At 46.0% G+C, this 18791-nt stretch overlaps 1 long non-coding RNA gene across 1 annotated transcript; it reads left to right on the top strand.

Annotated features, from left to right (window-relative positions):
• Positions 1-362: 362 nt before the first annotated feature.
• LOC142584130 (uncharacterized) lies at positions 363-16635 on the top strand. The gene is made up of 3 exons (XR_012828708.1): positions 363-621; positions 14527-14617; positions 16448-16635. It is a non-coding gene; the product is annotated as an uncharacterized LOC142584130 (long non-coding RNA).
• The last annotated feature ends 2156 nt before the right edge of the window (positions 16636-18791 follow it).

Below are 18791 nucleotides of genomic sequence, written 5' to 3'. Positions count from 1 at the left end.
AAAAAATATACAAAAGCGCGGCGCCTGCTTCCACGTGACACAGATTGGCCAACGGGGGAGCGGAGGAGGCTGGGGAGACAGGAGACAGGAGGAAGCGCCAGGGTGAGCAGGGTGGCGGAAAGATCTAAGAATGGCACTACTTTTGAAAAATTGAGGGGTTTTACTGCCACCTAAAACCCCTTAAACTTCGTAAAGTAGTGCCACGCTTTGAAGAATGCCGCCTCGCCCTCGAACGCTCTGGCCAAAGCCAACGCCGCGTCGCCATTGGCCTAATTGCATCACGTGGCCCCTTGAGCCTGCTTCGTTTATTTACATTCACGCTTCAGTGCCATTTTTGCTCGAGAAGCGGCGCTTGTTGGCGGCATTCCTTCCGTTCCTATTCTGTGTTGTTTTGATCTTGTGAACGCCTTGAAGGATGTCTTGTGGCAAGTGCGACGTCGCTTCACGTCATTTTCTGTGACCGTGACCTGCTGCGCGTTCGGATGCCAATATAGGTTTAGCAAAGGCAAGAATCTGTTCGCGATACCGTCCGGTAAGCGCGACGGGTTAAGAAGAAAGACATGGCTTCACCGAATCGGGAGGGAGAACTTCCGACCAAACTTCTCCGCGCGACTATGCGAGGTAAGTTGTGAGCCTCTCAGAGTATAGTATCTGCCAGGCTTGCGTATTGTGCTGCGGGCAATAACGTAGTGGATATTGCACAGTTCACTGTGCATGTTGTCATTTGTACGCACGCTTTAACAGGATTTTTACGCAACGTCTTTGTTTATATACGCGCTACGTGGTCGTGCTAGTCATATTTGGTGCACTTAATTGTTTCGTACGCCAACCGGCTTGAGTTCGCGGGCACGCGAGGTTGTGTGCGATAACATGATTACGAAATTTTTATGATTCAGCCCAGTCCTTTTGACAGATTTTCAGTCTCGATCATGAAAGCGCCTCAGGAGAGCAGCTGTCTGCCTTTTGTGGTTACTTACTAGCCTTATTTAGATAGAGTAGCTTTGTTTGCCTCATTTGTTCGTGTTCTTCGTCGGCGGTCGCCCGGTGGATTTGCGATACAGAGGCACCGATGAAAAGCGTGCTCTCCCGCAACCGTGTTACGCGGTGCGTTCGTCGCCTTAAGATTAAGATGCGGCGCTGGAGCACTTGCAAAGAAAACGGGCGGTCGCCCGCCCGTTCGCTGGCTGGTTTAGTGCGTGCGTCTAATTGTCGTACAAAAATCCCTCACGTGACCTGATCCTAGGTGCCTAGGGACAGCATTGTTTAGGGATTTTTGAGAAGGCGCGATGCTGGCGCCGAGCGACGCCGTGGGGTGTTCGTCCTCGGCTTATCGTTCTCCGGACCGCGCGTTGTTCAACATTGGCTCATGTGATTGTACGTGCGTTGCTTGTGTGTTGGTTGTAGGTTCTGTGTTACTTGGCGGAAAGACGTGAGTAGTGGTGGTGCGGCAGTGCGGCTTTGGCCTCGGTGAACTCTGGCAGTACAGAATCTGCGTTGTGTGACCCGTGCTTTCTAGAGAACCCGGCGGTGGTGACGATTGAAATATCGAAGTGGCCTAGCGCCTCGGCAGCGAAGTTCAGCGAACCACGATGTGGCGTCGCCGTGTCCGACTTTGCGTAACGGACATCGAGGGATGTGCTGCTCGCTGCAAGTCATGTAAATGCAACTGCGTCGACAGCCCACTGTTCAGCGCTGAATGTGTGTTTGGTGTGCTGTGCTTAAAACGAGTGGTGCAGCCGTGCAGCGGGGGTGGCTGAGGAGCAGAGTGGCTTAGGGGCTCCATTTGCGCGTTCACAGACATGTGCTTACGTCTTGGTATCATTAGCGGCTGTCTCGAGACTGTGGTGTGCTAGCTCCTTGCCTAGTATCAAGTTTACGACGCTAACACACAGCATGTTCACGTTTTCCCGCGCTATATGTCATTTGCATGACGGCCGAGTTGAAAACGAGACATATGTCTGTGTTCTTTGCATTTGTGTGTTGTAAATTACTTTCTATTGTGGAAGTTCTGGGAGTCTTATTACGCAAGGAGTGCGAACGTAAACATAAACACGTGTGTCTGAAATTTTGAATTACCCATAATACCCTTTACGACTGATAAGTGGGCTACACGGTCTGTGTGAATCAGCTACCGTATGTTGCGACGCTCTTCCGTGTGGTAGACTGATGCATGGTGCGCGTTTATTTCTGTACTGTTGTAAAAACCATTTGTTTATTCACTCAATACAAATGTACGGCTTCTTCGCCGCAGTACATTTTAGTTACGCGGTGAAGCATACTAAAAGTGGGAGGGGGCCGCTATCAGCCAGCATAGTATGTCCACTTAGGCGACCTGAGAGGCGGAGGGTTCGCGAGTGTATGATTAAAGAACTCTTGCCCCTTTTCACTTTTAGTATGCTTCACCGCAGTACATTGCTTAGGTTTCACCGCGAAAAATTAGTGTATTGTGAGAAAGATAATCCTAAAAAGCCTAATTATGCAAAGTTTCTATTGTAGCTTGCTACACCGCAATACAGGGGTGTAAATAAGCATCGTGCAGTAAAGCATACTAAGAGTGGAAAGGGCACATAGGTTTGCTCATTATCTTCAATTGTGATATAATTTGCAAGTGCATCTGTGCTCGTGGTAAGCTTCATTGAAAATTCTTTGTACATTACAAATTCATATTGCAGGGAAGCTTACTAAAGCACATTCGCCATTATGGTACGTGTTATTCACCTTCAATATAGGAGGAGCGCAATGCGCATTCTTGCCCCTGCTTTTGGCTGGACTGCACATACTCTTTGAGAATTGATTCATTGTTCATAAGTGCACTGGTACTTTAAACTGGAGGGCTCAAGTTAATATGGAAGCACAATTTTTATTAAAGGGACAACATGTTGCCGAGATGGTTGCAGCACAGCTTTCTTTTTTCTTCCTGGCACCTTTTCTACTTGAAGCTTCCATTGCAGTGTTTCAAACCTCTTTGAACCAGCACATAGTGTATATAAAAATTGGACACTGATTGGGAACATCACCTAAGTACATGCCTATCTATAGTAAAAAGATGTAGCACGACCAGACAAAACAAAAGAAGGGCGTGGGCTGTAGCAATACTAAGTGTTAAATGGTGCTTTATCCTTTCCCTTGAGTTTTCTGTTTTTGTGCTTTTTATGGATCCTCCACAGTAACCATGCGAGTGGAGAACTTGAGCTTGTTGGTTTCAAGTCTCGTGGTTGTTACTAACAGAACAGTGTGATAAATGAACAAGGGCTTGGAGGCATTAGTTCACCTTGCTTGCATCATGGTGCTGCTTCATAAGCACGGTGAGCATCCAGGCCAACTAGGAAGGGAGGTTTGTTGCAATTGCTTCTGAACTTTATTGCCACCAAACCAACAGTGCTCTCAGTGACAGCTTTTGGACAGTAGAATGCTTGCACCCAGCAAAGTCTTAAGAAGGAAGCATTCAAGATGTGCAAAATGTGCTTTTGAAGCTGGCAGCATTACTGAAGGGGCTTTGCCCATCTGCCCTCTTTATGGATACACAAAGATGATTTCCTCATTAAGAGGGATTGTTTCAGAGGTCGTTACATGGCAACAGTGTTGGGTGTTTAGTTGCTTGTCTTTGCCCACTGTTAATAACCTGTTCCTTCTCCAGTGCCCTTGTGAAGTGCCTACTTTTTGGACACAATGTGCTTTCCATGCATGCATGCATTTTTAGCTTGTAAAAACGTCTATTACCCCTTGCCTCAAGCTGGTCCTTTCTGATGTCACCCAAGAAGGCATTGGGGAGTATGGCGATGTACACTTACAAAACACTGTTGATACCAGTGAAACCAAATTAATGGAGCTGCTGTTCTTTTTTTGTCCACTCCATCCTTGTTAGTTACAATGAGCAATGTCCGAACAGAAGGCATATGTAGTTGGTTGTGCATAGCCTGCGCACTAAGACTTGTTGGCATGTTATGACATTAGCACAGTGTTTATATGTAAAAACCTTCTGATGTGTTGATGACTTCCTTCTCTTTATCATACTTTGCCTGATGGAGCCAGCAAGTGATGGAGCCACCAGATGTTCAACTGGCTTCCCACTAGTTTTCCCAGAGTCTCCTTTACCAGGGTGCTGCTCATAGATATGTTTTCTTGACCTTGCACTGCACTTCAACCATGGCCACACCTGCTAAACCTATAGCATGCAATCAAAAAAGTGCTATACATCATGTTGCTCCAAACTCGTGACATGTGCTACAAGGCCTTGAGGAACACCCTCATTTATTTACGCCCTCATCATACTGTACGAAGCTTCGCATGATAAGTGCGAGAATTAACATCTACTGGTTTTTCAGTGTTATTCCTGTCCAGCTTGCTGAAAGCTATCCTGAGTGTTTCAAAAGCAAACGACCGCTGCTGGACAAGAAGTGCTTAAAACAAGGGTCACTATAACCACATGTCACACGAAATGAAAAAGGCCACTGAGTATACAGGCGGTTTACTTCATATCCAACAAGCTTGGTTCTCCCTTTGCTAGTGAATGAACTCAACTTGCCCCGAATACATGGCCTGTGACAAACTATGTGCCAGATGCTGTGTCCCCTGCAAAGCTGAAGATGTGTACGAGATCCCGACACCCTGCAGCGGCTTCTACACTGGGCAAACAGGCTACTATAAAAACGACTGCCTTTACTAGTAACATGAAAACGGGCAGAAATTTGGCTATTCATTGGGCCCAACTGCAGGTGCAAGCCACTCTTCCACCAGATGTGTGTTGTTCGTAGAAACTGGAGCTATACAAATGCAGATAAAAACAATGATGTTTGAAAGCAGTAGAGTTGAACTATATTCTGCACAAGCAGTGCTATCTGCAGCGCTGGTACCTTATAGCCACAATTCATGGCTGCACCACCATGCAAAGGCACTATTCTTGAATTATTAACTTTTATTTATTTATGGTGGCCATATATTGCAATTACATATCAACCACATTGTGTGCAGTATGGTTAAATGTCAATTATGATAGCCATTCCTAATCTGAAATGCAACAAAAGAGCAAATATAGGTAACAAATTGCAATTCAAAGAGACAAAAGACAACCAGTGCACAGAATAAGTGAAAGACTTCCTTTTATTGAAAAAGAAATGTCACATGTGTGATGCCACCAGCAGTGGGTAGCAATCTTTCAAGCTTGGGTGAAAGAGGCAAAACTTGGCAAAATGCTACAATCGCGCTGTAAAACGGCCTTGGACACAAAAAACCGACATCAAATTGTACAGAATGAAAGGGCGAGACTCCGTCTAAGAACAGTCTATGGCACAACATACTTGAAATGGTGTAAAAAATGTTGACATGCCCTACCCATAAAGAAAAAGCAACAAACACAGAAAACACGCCTTAAAATGCAATGTGCAGAGTCTGAAACCAAGAAAAAACAACCCGAAAAAGGTTTCGCTAAGTCTTCCAACGATTAAAATTGTCAAACTGTATCATCACTTCTTAATGAACCTGCACAGCTGAAAAGGAAGGAAGGAAAGCCCAATAGCAGGGCTGCAGAAAATGTCACCGAACAAGTATACTTTGCTTACCAACGATACCTGTGGTTTAGTTGTGGTCTGTGTATAAACTAATTGTGTATAAACTTTTCTTGTTTAGGATGGTTTAGCGGATAGGGAAAAAATGACCATAAGAGCACCAGGTGTATGCATAGTCTACGCACAAAAAGCCACTGCTTTCTTACTTTTTTTTCTCTCTACTACAATTCATGAGTTTTAAGTGCCTTAATAGCACTGCTAATATCCTACTGCAAAACACAAATTTGGGCAACTTGTAGCATAAAGAAAATTGCAGTTTCACTCATAATGGGAAACAATGATGCAGTAGCTGGTGAAATATGCACAGGAGGCTCACTTCATGCAGTGTTTGTTGAAGTGAACACTTGCCAATGCAAGTCGGTAAGATCCTTAAAAAAGTAAAATAAGAGTCGTATTTATTTGTGGGAGTTGTGCCTCACAGTGTTAACGTGGAAAGACTAGGCTTTTCTTCCTCCTCTTTCATATCCGGACTTAGCCACTGATCTACACCAAAACAACCCTTCAGCTTCTTACTGGTGAATTCGTTTTGGTTTTCTCAAATCTATATTTGGGCTAGCCATTGCTAGGTCTTGCGCTTTGCTTGAGGAAAACAAGACACCAACAGCTCTATCCAGTAAATCTGAGAAGCCAAACACTAGAAGTAGATTAATGAAGCAGGTGCACCCAATCATTGTCATTACAAGAAGAAAATTTAACATAGGACTGCCTTCACAAGTGGGAAGGTGATGTGCAAGAGCTTGAAGGTGTGGATGCCAGCTCTATATACAGTACGCAGACATTGAGCAGGTGTTAGCCAATCATGGCACCTGTTGGCTAGATCATGCTCTCCGGGATCAGTATTCACCGCGACTGAATCTTCAGCAGAGTGGCTGAAATGTAGAATTGTGGACTGCTACTCTTTTAATCATATGTTTGAATCCTCGCAGCACAATGAGAACTTTATTTGCAATATTCTAGCAAGAAATTCGGGAATTCCAGTGACAACACCAGTAACATCAGAACAACCGGGGGAGTTCGCCCATAGCAGCTATTGCTGTAAAAAAGAAGACTGGCATAAGCACAAGAATTGAGATGGGCATACTACATGCCTTTGTGGTAGTGGTCCACTACTTTGGTGCTACAGTTAATGATCTCCACTGTCACTGGACATAATAAGAGTTCTTTAATTATACACTCGCGCGCCCGCCGCCTCTCAGATCGCCTAAGTGGACATACTATGCTGGCTGACAGCGGCTCCCTCCCACTTATAGTATGCTTCACCGCGTAACTAAAATGTACTGTGGCGAATAAGCCGTACATTTGTATTGAGTGAATAAACAAATGGTTTTTACAACAGTACAGAAATAAACGCGCACCATGCATCATTCTACCACACGAAAGAGCGTCGCAACATACGGTAGCTGGTTCACACAGGCGATGTAGGCCACTTATCAGTCGTAAAAGGTATTATGGGTAATTCAAAATTTCATCACACATATGTGTTTATGTTTACCTTCGCACTCCTTGCGTAATAAGACTCCCAGAACTTCCACAATAGAAAGTAATTTACAACACACAAACGGAAAGAACACTATATGTCTCGTTTTCAACTCGGCCGTCATGCAAATGACATATAGCGCGGAAAAATGTGAACATGCTGTGTGTTAGCGTCGTAAACCTTATACTAGGCAAGGAGCTAGCACACCACAGTCTCGCGACAGCCGCTAATGATACCAAGACGTAAGCACATGTCTGTGAACGCGCAAACGGAGCCCCTAAGCCACTCTGCTCCTCAGCCACCCCCGCTGCACGGCTGCACCACTCGTTTCAAGCACAGCACACCAAACACACATTCAGCGCTGAACAGTGGGCTGTCGACGCAGTTGCATTTACATGACTTGCAGCGAGCAGCACATCCCTCGATGTCCGTTACGCAAAGTCGGACACGGCGACGCCACATCGTGGTTCGCTGAACTTCGCTGCCGAGGCGCTAGGCTACTTCGATATTTCAATCGTCACCACCGCCGGGTTCTCTAGAAAGCACGGGTCACACAACGCAGATTCTGTACTGCCAGAGTTCACCGAGGCCAAAGCCGCACTGCCGCACTACCACTACTCACGTCTTTCCGCCAAGTAACACAGAACCTACAACCAACACACAAGCAACGCACGTACAATCACATGAGCCAATGTTGAACAACGCGCGGTCCAGAGAACGATAAGCCGAGGACGAACACGCCACGGCGTCGCTCGGCGCCAGCATCGCGCCTTCTCAAAAATCCCTAAAGGATGCTGTCCCTAGGCACCTAGGATCAGGTCACGTGAGGGATTTTTGTACGACAAATAGACGGACGCGGTTTAGTCGTCGTTCGTGCTTAGTCGTTTGCTCGTTCGTTCGCTCGCTCGTTTAGTCGTTCGTTTAGTCGTTTGCTCGTTCGTTTAGTTCGCGCGCTCGTATAGTCGTTCGCTTGCTCGTTCATTCCACTATTAGTTTCCACAGTCACTCTGCCTAATTGAGACGTGCTTGCTGTAGGACTCTTAGACTGGTGCGTTTATTTACCCAATGAGACAATAAATGGTGCACACGCCCTTTGTGACTGCAAAGGCATATCTGTGATGCATCATCGTCATCATCATCATCAGTCTGGTTACGCCCACTTCAGGGCAAAGGCCTCTCCCATACTTCTCCAACAACCCCGGTCATGTACTAATTGTGGCCATGCCATGCCTGCAAACTTCTTAATCTCATCCGCCCACCTAACTTTCTGCCGCCCCCTGGTACGCTTCCCTTCCCTTGGGATCCAGTCCGTAACCCTTAATGACCATCGGTTATCTTCCCTCCTCATTACATTACATTACATTACATTACATTCCCTCCTCTGCCCATGTCCATTTCTTTTTCTTGATTTCAACTAAGATGTCATTAACTCACGTTTGTTCCCTCACCCAATCTGCTCTTTTATCCCTTAACGTTACACCTATCATTCTTCTTTCCATAGCTCGTTGCGTCGTCCTCAATTTGACTAGAACCCTTTTCGTAAGCCTCCAGGTTTCTGCCCCGTAGGTGAGTACTGGAAAGACACAGCTATTAAATATTTTTCTCTTGAGGGATAATGGCAACCTGCTGTTCATGATCTGAGAATGCCTGCCAAACGCACCCCAGCCCATTCTTACTTTTCTGATTATTTCCGTCTCATGATCCGGATCCGCCGTCACTACCTGCCTTAAGTAGATGTATTCCCTTACGACTTCCAGTGCCTCGCTGCCTATTGTAAATTGCTGTTCTCTTCCGAGACTGTTAAGCATTACTTTAGTTTTCTGCTGATTAATTTTTAGACCCACTCTTCCGCTTTGCCTCTCCAGGTCAGTGAGCATGCATTGCAATTGGTCCTCTGAGTTACTAAGCAAGGCAATATCATCAGCGAATCGCAAGTTACTAAGGTATTCTCCATTAACTTTTATCCCCAATTCTTCCCAATCCAGGTCTCTGAATATCTCCTGTAAACACGCTGTGAATATCATTGGAGACATCGTATCTCCCTGCCTGACGCCTTTCTTTATTGGGATTTTGTTGCTTGCTTTATGGAGGACTACGGTGGCTGTGGAGCCGCTATAGATATCTTTCAGTATTTTTACATACGGCTCGTCTACACCCTGATTCCGCAATGCCTCGATAACTGCTGAGGTTTCGACAGAATCAAACGCTTTCTCGTAATCAATGAAAGCTATATATAAGGGTTGGTTATATTCCGCACATTTCTCTATCACCTGATTGATAGTGTGAATATTATCTATTGTTGAGTAGCCTTTACGGAATCCTGCCTGGTCCTTTGCTTGACAGAAGTCTAAGGTGTTCCTGATTCTATTTGCGATTACCTTAGTAAATAGTTTGTAGGCAACGGACAGTAAGCTGATCGGTCTATAACTTTTCAAGTCTTTGGCATCCCCTTTCTTATGGATTAGGATTATGTTAGCGTTCTTCCAAGATTCCGGTACGCTCGAGGTCATGAGGCATTGCGTATACAGGGTGGCCAGTTTCTCTAGAACAATCTGTCCACCATCCTTCAACAAATCTGTTGTTACCTGATCCTCCCCAGCTGCCTTCCCCCTTTGCTTACCTCCCAAGGCTTTCTTTACCTCTTCCGGCGTTACCTTTGGGATTTCGAATTCCTCTAGACTATTTTCTCTTCCATTATCGTCGTGGGTGCCACTGCTACTGTATAAATCTCTATAGAACTCCTCAGCCACTTGAACTATCTCATCCATATTAGTAATGATATTGCCGGCTTTGTCTCTTAACGCATACATTTGATTCCTGCCAATTCCCAGTTTCTTCTTCACTGTTTTTAGGCTTCCTCCGTTCCTGAGAGCATGTTCAATTCTGTCCATATTATACTTCCTTATGTCAGCTGTCTTACGCTTGTTGATTAACTTCGAAAGTTCTGCCAGTTCTATTCTAGCTGTAGGGTTAGATGCTTTCATACATTGGCGTTTCTTGATCAGATCTTTCGTCTCCTGTGATAGTTTGCTGGTATCCTGCCTAACGGAGTTACCACCGACTTCCATTGCACACTCCTTAATGATGCCCACAAGATTGTCGTTCATTGCTTCAACACTAAGGTCCTCCTCCGGAGTTAAAGCCGAATACCTGTTCTGTAGCTTGATCTGGAATTCCTCTATTTTCCCTCTTACCACTAACTCATTAATCAGCTTCTTATGTACCAGTTTCTTCCGTTACCTCCTCAGGTCTAGGCTAATTCGAGTTCTTACCATACTGTGGTCACTGCAGCGCACCTTGCCGAGCACGTCCACATCTTGTATGATGCCAGGGTTAGCGCAGAGTATGAAGTCTATTTCATTTCTAGTCTCGCCATTCGGGTTCCTCCACGTCCACTTTCGGCTATCCCGCTTGCGGAAGAAGGTATTCATTATCCTCATATTATTCTGTTCCGCAAACTCTACTAATAACTCTCCCCTGTATTCCTAGTGCCTATACCATATTCCCCCACTTCCTTGTCTCCAGCCTGCTTCTTGCCTACCTTGGCATTAAAGTCGCCCATCAGTATAGTGTATTTAGTTTTCACTCTACCCATCGCCGATTCCACGTCTTCATAGAAGCTTTCGACTTCCTGGTCATCATGACTGGATGTAGGGGCGTAGACCTGTACAATCTTCATTTTGTACCTCTTATTAAGTTTTATAACAAGACCTGCCACCCTCTTGTTAATGCTATAGAATTCCTGTATGTTACCAGCTATATTCTTATTAATCAGGAATCCGACTCCTAGTTCTCTTCTCTCCGCTAAGCCTCGGTAGCACAGAACGTGCCCGCTTTTTAGCACTGTATAGGCTTCTTTTGGCCTCCTAACTTCACTGAGCCCTATTACATCCCAGTTACTGCCCTCTAATTCTTCCAATAGCACTGCTAGACTCGCCTCACTAGATACCGTTCTAGCGTTAAACGTAGCCAGATTCATATTCCCATGGCGGCCTGTCCGGAGCCAGTGATTCTTAGCGCCCTCTGCTGCGTCGCAGGTCTGACCGCCGCCGTGGTCAGTTGCTTCGCAGCTGCTGGGGACTGAGGGCCGGGGTTTGATTATTGTGTTCATATAGGAGGTTGTGGCGAAGTACTGCACCAGGGTGGCCAATCCTGCTCTGGTGAGGGAGTGCGTTACCGGTTCTGGTCACCGGGATCAGGCCACACTCCAGGCCTGTTTGTGCAATTTTATCAACACGCGGATTTTGTTTTTCTTTTTTTTTATCCAGTGGAAAATTGCCGGCACTGGGATTCAAACCACGGAGCTCTTGCACGCGAGGCGGGTGTTGTCTATAGATAAAACATCATTTCACTTGCCGCAATTTCGGCCGCGTCCTGGCGGGGGGATTCTTTGCGCGATCATGACTTCACTAATAAAGTCATGTCTCGCAAATGTTACTTCGGAGGGAGTGCAACAGTCCTCAGCGCATGAACCTCAGTGCAGCTCGGTTCGCGACAAGTACGTCACTTAGTAAACGGACGAACCAACGCACGATGAAGTGTTATTCATGATAAGTCATTAACCTGAAACAATTACTGAAGCCCACAGTGGTCTTGTTTGAGATTTAGCAAGCATTGTTATCGCGCTTCCGCTTCGCGCACGAATGCTAAAAACTTATTTTATTTTCTTGTGTGCGCAGAGTCCCGACTCGATGATCGGCCGCGGTATTTCTGTCGACGTTGAGACAAGAGAACCATAATAACACCAGCGCCCACCTCTGAGCCTTTGCGCGCGCTTAGATTGGCAAGCACGCACGTTGGCGGCACTGTAGCTTGTAAGACACTTTCGCACCTTCAGAGCATTGATCTCCGTCAGCCTTTGTACGTCATAGCTGATAGGCGCCGCGAATTCACATAGTGAGGGCGGCGCGGATTCTTTAGGCTGAGGGCTTGCTGGCAGTCAAGATGTCATTCGATCGTAAACCTTTTATTTACAACCATTCGCAACTAGGTCTTGCTACACGCCCTTGACAAATGTTGCGTACCTAATTGTAGGGCGCGCGATACATTCGCAGTCGTCAACGCACAGCGTTAACACTCCTTCAGATACTTTTTTTAAGAAATAGTTATCAAAATATGAAACAAAAGCTGTCGTTATTAAATTTGTATAACCATCCGACTAGAAATTCTATCCTGTACACGAAGTTACGCGGAGCTGGAAAACCAACGTGAACGCCCAAAAGCACTGCCTTGCTATGCGTGCATTCACTCTGCGAAAGGTCGTCTGCTGCGCTCGAGCATCGTGGGCGGCGCCAGGGTCGAGAAGGGAGCTTGAAAGAGATGAGAAACGAGGAGAAGTGAAGGCGGAGGAGGAGAGTGTCACTACTTTACGAAGTTTAAGTGGTTGTATTGGCCTCGAACTCCACCACAGGAAAAGCTGGCGCCACCGTCGCCGTGACGTGCTATTAGGGATCACGTGGACAAAGCGGCCGCGTCGGCTGCTTCGGAAGCGCTGAAGCGAGCTGAAAATGAGCTTAAATTCCCTCGTACGCTACGGTCCTCATTTAGTGGCGAAATTTCCCCGCTTCGAGTGTCTCCTTTAAAACGCTTGAAAGCACTACAATAGGTAGTGGCTGCCTTTGAAGGCGCGCAAAACATGGTAGGCTACTGCTCGGTGCCGCAGTGCCTAACGTACGCAACGGAGCCCGGTGTTAGCCTTATTCACACGTAGCCGTAGGACAAGAAGCTGCGTGAAGCTTGGCTCGCGAAACATAAAACCGGCAAACGGTCATCGGCTCGGGTATGCAGCAAGCACAGACGCAACGAAGATTTTTGCTACGGCGCCGGGTCTGCGATGTTCGGAAAACGTGCACTGAGACACTCGCCCGAGTCCGCTGCCCGACTAATGTCATGACGGTTTGGTCTATGAACTTGTCGATGCTATAGATACTGGCAAATTCACTGTAGTGGAAAGCGAGTGGTAAGAAGCACATTAAAAAAAAGCATGGCATATGGTCATGTTTGTGTAATGAATTATTACACTGGATTACAAAAAAGAAGCAGCGGGAAATCGTACGCTGAGCACACCGATAAACATACAGTGCGACGCAACTCGAGAAATAATATTGAAACGTCCAAGAATTTAGAAGAAAAAAAAGATTGAATCGTCACGACGGCACATCACAGTCCTCGTAGGCATCGAAGTCTCTACAATGAAATTATTTTTTAACAGCTCTGATAGCGCCCACGCACCATTGGTTGCTTGTATACTGTCAAATGCTCATATTCTGCAGCCTAAAGCTCATGGCACGGTGCGAAAACGCGCACGCGGTGAAAGCGAAACAGTGCGCGGACAAGCATGCTGACGCGCAGTCGGTCGCTGCGAAGCTGTGCGATTGCTACATTGAGGTTTCATTCTATTACGCTCAATTTAGATATACAAACACTATAAGAACATATTTCACATAGTTTGGTTTCGGCGTTTGCCTACCTTTCACGCAAGAAGCCAGGTCGGGAGACTAAATCGCGGCGACCGCGCACAGTGGCGTTCACTGTACGTATTCGGTAAAGAGACAGCGTCTGTAAACGATTCTGTGCTTTCAGTTTGCCCAAAATTATTATTCAGACAGTAAAAAACTTCTCTCGTTTAGAAAGTACTTACAGAAATTTTTGGGAGAGCACTCGGGTGGTGTTTTCAGTGAGCGCTGACAGCAAAACCTATGAGGAGCGCGCCGCGTGATCCCTCATACTACGCCAGCGAGGCGCTTCCGATAGATGGCGACTCCGTAACTGCTCGCCGCCAATACTGCCACCGAAGCGCCGGAGTTTCGGTGGCTGGACGAGACCGCAGCCGCTCCTGCTCTCGGCGCTGTTGCTCGTAGGCCAGATAGGCCCCGTACACTGTCACGTTCCAGCGATTGCCACAGAGGGCGCAAAAACAGCCGCGGCGGCTCCCAGCATAAAGCGCGCAAGTTGAGCTACTAAAATTTAGTCGCATACTTTAAATTGTGTGCTTCTGCTAGTGTGCTCAACACGGCTAAATATTTGATCTATAGATGTACATATAATACCCGACAAACATGGTTACCATGTCGTTTTGTTACAAAATAAGTAGACAATTGTTTCTATTGGACTTCTGGTATTATAGTATGTGCTTTATTATTGAGCAAATGTTTTGAGACATCACTGACGTGGGATAAGCAGCAGCCCACCTGTATCGATTGAAAGTAGGATTCAAATTGTATGGCGGTAACGTTTGTGAACGGGGTGGTCGTTTTCTTTGAGCAGCACCACGCAGGTTCGTCTTAATTAGATCATAATATGTCAGTCACTTTATGCACCCAACATTCGATAGCGGCCACGGAGCGAACATGTTTAAAGATTGTGAATTTTATCGGCTGGTGGCATTTCACTCGCATAACGGCTGCATGCACAGCTTCCGTCGTTAGTGATCTGCCGCGTCTGGCCGTGTAATAACACGTTGCTTTTAAAAAATGTGCTATCCAGCGTGAACATTCGCCGCTGGAACCGAGCACAGACCGTTTGAAAGGGACCCACGAAAGCGGATTAACGTTCCAGCCTTTGGGTGTGTGCAGCCGTGAGTACAAATGCACTGCTTCGTATCTTCAACTTTGAATTTCTTTGCGTGTGAGTGGGATAAAACAGATTCCTTTACACTGTAAAATAATTTACACCCTTAAAACTGAAAGGGGTGTAATTACTTCTATTACTCCCACCCTTAGGGTGTGATTTATACAACTGGCACCCTGAGAGCGTGAGTTATAGACACTTTTATAAATTATTTTACAGTGTAGTCTTAAAGGCGGAAAATAATACCTTTAATATTATTGCTCTTCAACGGGAACGGGGTGCAGTATAAACAATAGTTTGGCTATTTCTACATAAATGATAAACTGCGATAAATTCACTGCACATTATGCAAATGTACTTCCAGTGATGCAGTTGGAATAACTGCATTTGATACATAACAAAATTACTGTGTTTATTACCTAGTATCTGGCAAAATTGTTCATCTAATCGATGCTGAACACCGCCCACACAAGGACACCATTGAAAGAAATGCACACTCAAAACCGTATTGTGTGTGTGAGTGCTTTTGTGTCAAGGAGCGTTTAGTGCACTGTTCTTAGTCATACATGAGTTAGAAACTCACCCACGCATCGGCCATAGCAATTGAGGCTCTTTTTTCCTTCGAGTATAGCCTCCAAGACGCTGCTCATATTTGTTGACCCCTTTGAACTCTATTGTCTCTGGACGTATAAGTGAACAGTGAATATCGTGCCACCTGGCCAGGCGCCCTATAACGTAAAACTATTCCAATGTGTTTCTATTCCAATTTTCTGACGTCAAATTTGCGTAACCGCTGACGCAAGCATCGGGTGGTCACCCGTAGGTTTGTCTAGGCAGACCAATCAAACGCTCTCCTCGTTCATAGGAGGTTACTCTTGTTTGCTTGAAAAACGAATAACATTGCCTACACTGAGCGGCTTGTCTTATCTAATTGGCTGACAAGAGGCGAGGAGCACGCTGAAGTGGAGAGCGATTCGATGGGGCCGAGCCACTGCACTGAATATCGATAACTGGATGAAGAGGGTGGTGCCGGCGTCTGCGATTGGTGCGCTTTCCCTTACTTAGCTGGCGGTGGCTGGTCGACAATCGCGGCGGAATGCAACGGAAGCTTAAGAATGACACTAAAACGCATCCTCACCAAAGAAGAGTTGGCAGAACGTGGTCGTAAACGTTCCGAAAGTGCTCGAAAACGTTACACGGCTGCGCAAAATGTAGCATTATACGCAAATAAACCCATGCTCTCCGATAGGTGCGAGTGGCTAGTGCATCAGCGATCGGCAGCAGCCATCTTTTATTCCTTTCGAAATGGGGCAGCCAGCGGTTATTCAGAAGAAAATTTAGTTTTTTTCGGCATATTAATGTATCTTTGACGCGTACACGTCACTCTGACGCGGTGAGTTTTCGCAGTTTTGTGACGTCTCATGACAGGCAGGTGAAGTGGGTGCTGCCCGAAAACTTTTGACCAATAGCCGAGGGCTAGTGCCGAAAAGGCGTCGAATCAGAAATAACAATATTTCTTTTGTTCGGTCAAATCATGCATAATCAGTGTGTACCCATCATATCAGATGGGGAGCTATCGCGGTTTTCGTGACGTCGCGTGACCTACAGTTGAAGTGGGAGTGGTCCAAAAAAGTTTTTGACCAATCGCGGAAGGCTGATTGCAGAAGTGGAATAGAAATGCTTGGAATAGTTTTACGTTATTGCGCCCCAGAAGACTCGTGAGGTATGTTTCTGAACACTTCATCTAGAACCGTGATCTGCTCGTTTATTTGACAAATTTTTGTTTCAGCATTTTTTGCTTGCATGTTTGTCACGAATTCGCCATTTCTCTTTTCAGGAAAAAAGAAAGAAGAGAGATGATTAGTCTGCAAGCTGCCCACGACAAGCCATAAGAAGCTCAACGGTCACTATAATGACAGCAGGTCCTCTTGAACTGTGTGCCTCACCGTAAAATGTTTGCAAGTTCACCAGATAGAGGGGTCGCAGCCCTATCAGGAAACCAGCTGTCAACAGTTTTGTATCGAACCGAGCGGGAATGCTAAAATTTTACATACAAGCTTACTTGCATTTAAGGGCATTTTATGGCAACCGCAGAAGTAACGTGTTGAGTGCCAACTTGTTCCTTTTCAAGTCGTTATAGCCATGGCTTGTCCAATTCCCCTTGCCGAATCCGAATCATGCGGAAAAGGACAAAGGAAAGCAGGGAGAGGTAGAAGAGAGGGAAATGGTGGTTATAGCTGGTGACTCAAACCTGGTTAGCAGCTGAGAAGCAACTGTGGAGAGGGTGAAGCGCGATAAAAGAGTGGCTGCAGGGACATTTCCAGGGCGCCCACTGGGTTCTATCATGGAGCGTGAAAAACAAAGCTCACGGAAAATGCCCGCGTGCGCAACCTTGTCAATGCAGCAGGTGAGTTTAATGACGTCCTAAACAGGAAAGGGACAGGGCTAGCCCAGCGCTTGCCGAAGGGAGTGGATGACTTGCGCGAGGTATCCCCTCAGGTGCAGATCGTAGTGTGCACGGTGCCGGAGGTGCATGGACGTGACAGTCACGTACAAAGAGCCGTAGCGGCTGCTAACGAGGCGATATGGAAGATGAGCCGAGAGAAAGGCTTCGAGGTTGTCGAAGTAAACATGGAAGTGAGAAGGTGTGGAGGTTTTCAGCGAGACGGGATCCACTTCAATTACAGGCTTGTACAAGAACTGGGCTGGCGACTTGTAGGTCGCGCTGTTGCTTTCTTTATGGGGCCCACGAACGCTCAGGAGGCCACAGTAGGTAGCAATGAAAGAGGTCCGTCCCCTAAGGGAACCTCAGAAGAGCAACGCCGTCAATGACAGAAAAAGGAGGAAAGCAAGAAAGAGAGCTCGCCATGCAATAGGCTACATAAACATGCAGGGCGGCCGAAGAAAGGAAATGTGGGCGGAGATTGAGGAGCAGTTACAAAGAGAACAAATAGGGGTGCATGCGGTTACAGAGACGCGCCTTAGAGACTTGGAAAAGCCGCCAGTGATTGAGAATTATCCTTGGGAAGGGTGCAACAGAACTAAGTCAGAAAGAAAGGGAGAGGGAGTCGGAATACTCATCCATGAAGGAGCCAAATGGAAAAGAGTAAATTCAAATTGTCAAGATCATCTTTGGTTATCATGTACAATGAGTGGAACGAAAACTTGGTTGGACGTAACGTATTTGTGGACCGGAAAAAATTGCAGAGAGAAGGATCAACCGCTAGTCGAATGTCTAAGTGCTGATATTAAGGGTTTCGGGAATGATGTCGAAATTATCCTATTAGGTTACATGAATGCCAACATACAGGATTTAGATGGCTATACCGACAACAACGGGAAGTCAATGCTGCATAAGCAATGAGCAACATAACCTCGTTATCTGGAATACAGAGCCTAAATTTCAAGTGCAGATCACGTGGGAAGTGGGAAACCGGCAATCAACCATTGCTTACTGCCTGATGACAGAAGGAATTCAGGATAAGTTGATAGAAATGGTCATTGACGTGGAAGGATGTAGAAGCATAGGGAGTAACCATAAACGTACCATTTTGAAATTGGGATATGTAGTTAAGAAAGGAAGCAAGGAGTGGAAAATGGCCAGTTCAAATTTGCACGCTGAACAAATAATAAATATAGTCACTAGAGTCGAGGAAGAACTTTGTAAATGGCCAAGTAAAGAGTGGTACTATAGTGAGCTTCTAAGTATATTAACGACAGAAATACGCAACGAGAAACAACATGTTCGTTGGAAAGGAAAAAAGAAACCGAAAAGCTGGTGGAACAGAAAGACCTAAGGGATCGCCGAACAACAGAAAGCATATCGAGAGCACAGGTAGGAAAAGAAAGCGCATTCGCCGCAGGATGAAGTAGCCAGTAAAGGTGAAATATACCGGGAGAAAAAGCGTATGGTTCAAATACTGGTGCAAGCAAAGATAAAAGGTGAAAGTGAACGTTGGTTGTAAGAAATACGTGAGAAAAAAAAGGCCGCACCTAGAGTATTTTGGAACCACATAAAATTATTAGGCAGGACGTCAACAGCAATACAACATACCCTAGACGAAGAGGGAAACAAATTGGAAAGGCTCCTGCTGTTAACAGCGCAAAATTCAGACGAGAGACGAGAGACATTTTGCGCTGTTAACAGCAGCACGGAAAAGCAACAAGCCCAAGCTGCTATT

This window comes from Dermacentor variabilis, chromosome 6, assembly GCF_050947875.1.
Source record: "Dermacentor variabilis isolate Ectoservices chromosome 6, ASM5094787v1, whole genome shotgun sequence".
Lineage (NCBI taxonomy): Eukaryota > Metazoa > Arthropoda > Arachnida > Ixodida > Ixodidae > Dermacentor > Dermacentor variabilis.
The sequence above is the reverse complement of the archived record's forward strand: the minus strand, read 5'-3'. Positions and strand labels throughout refer to the sequence as shown.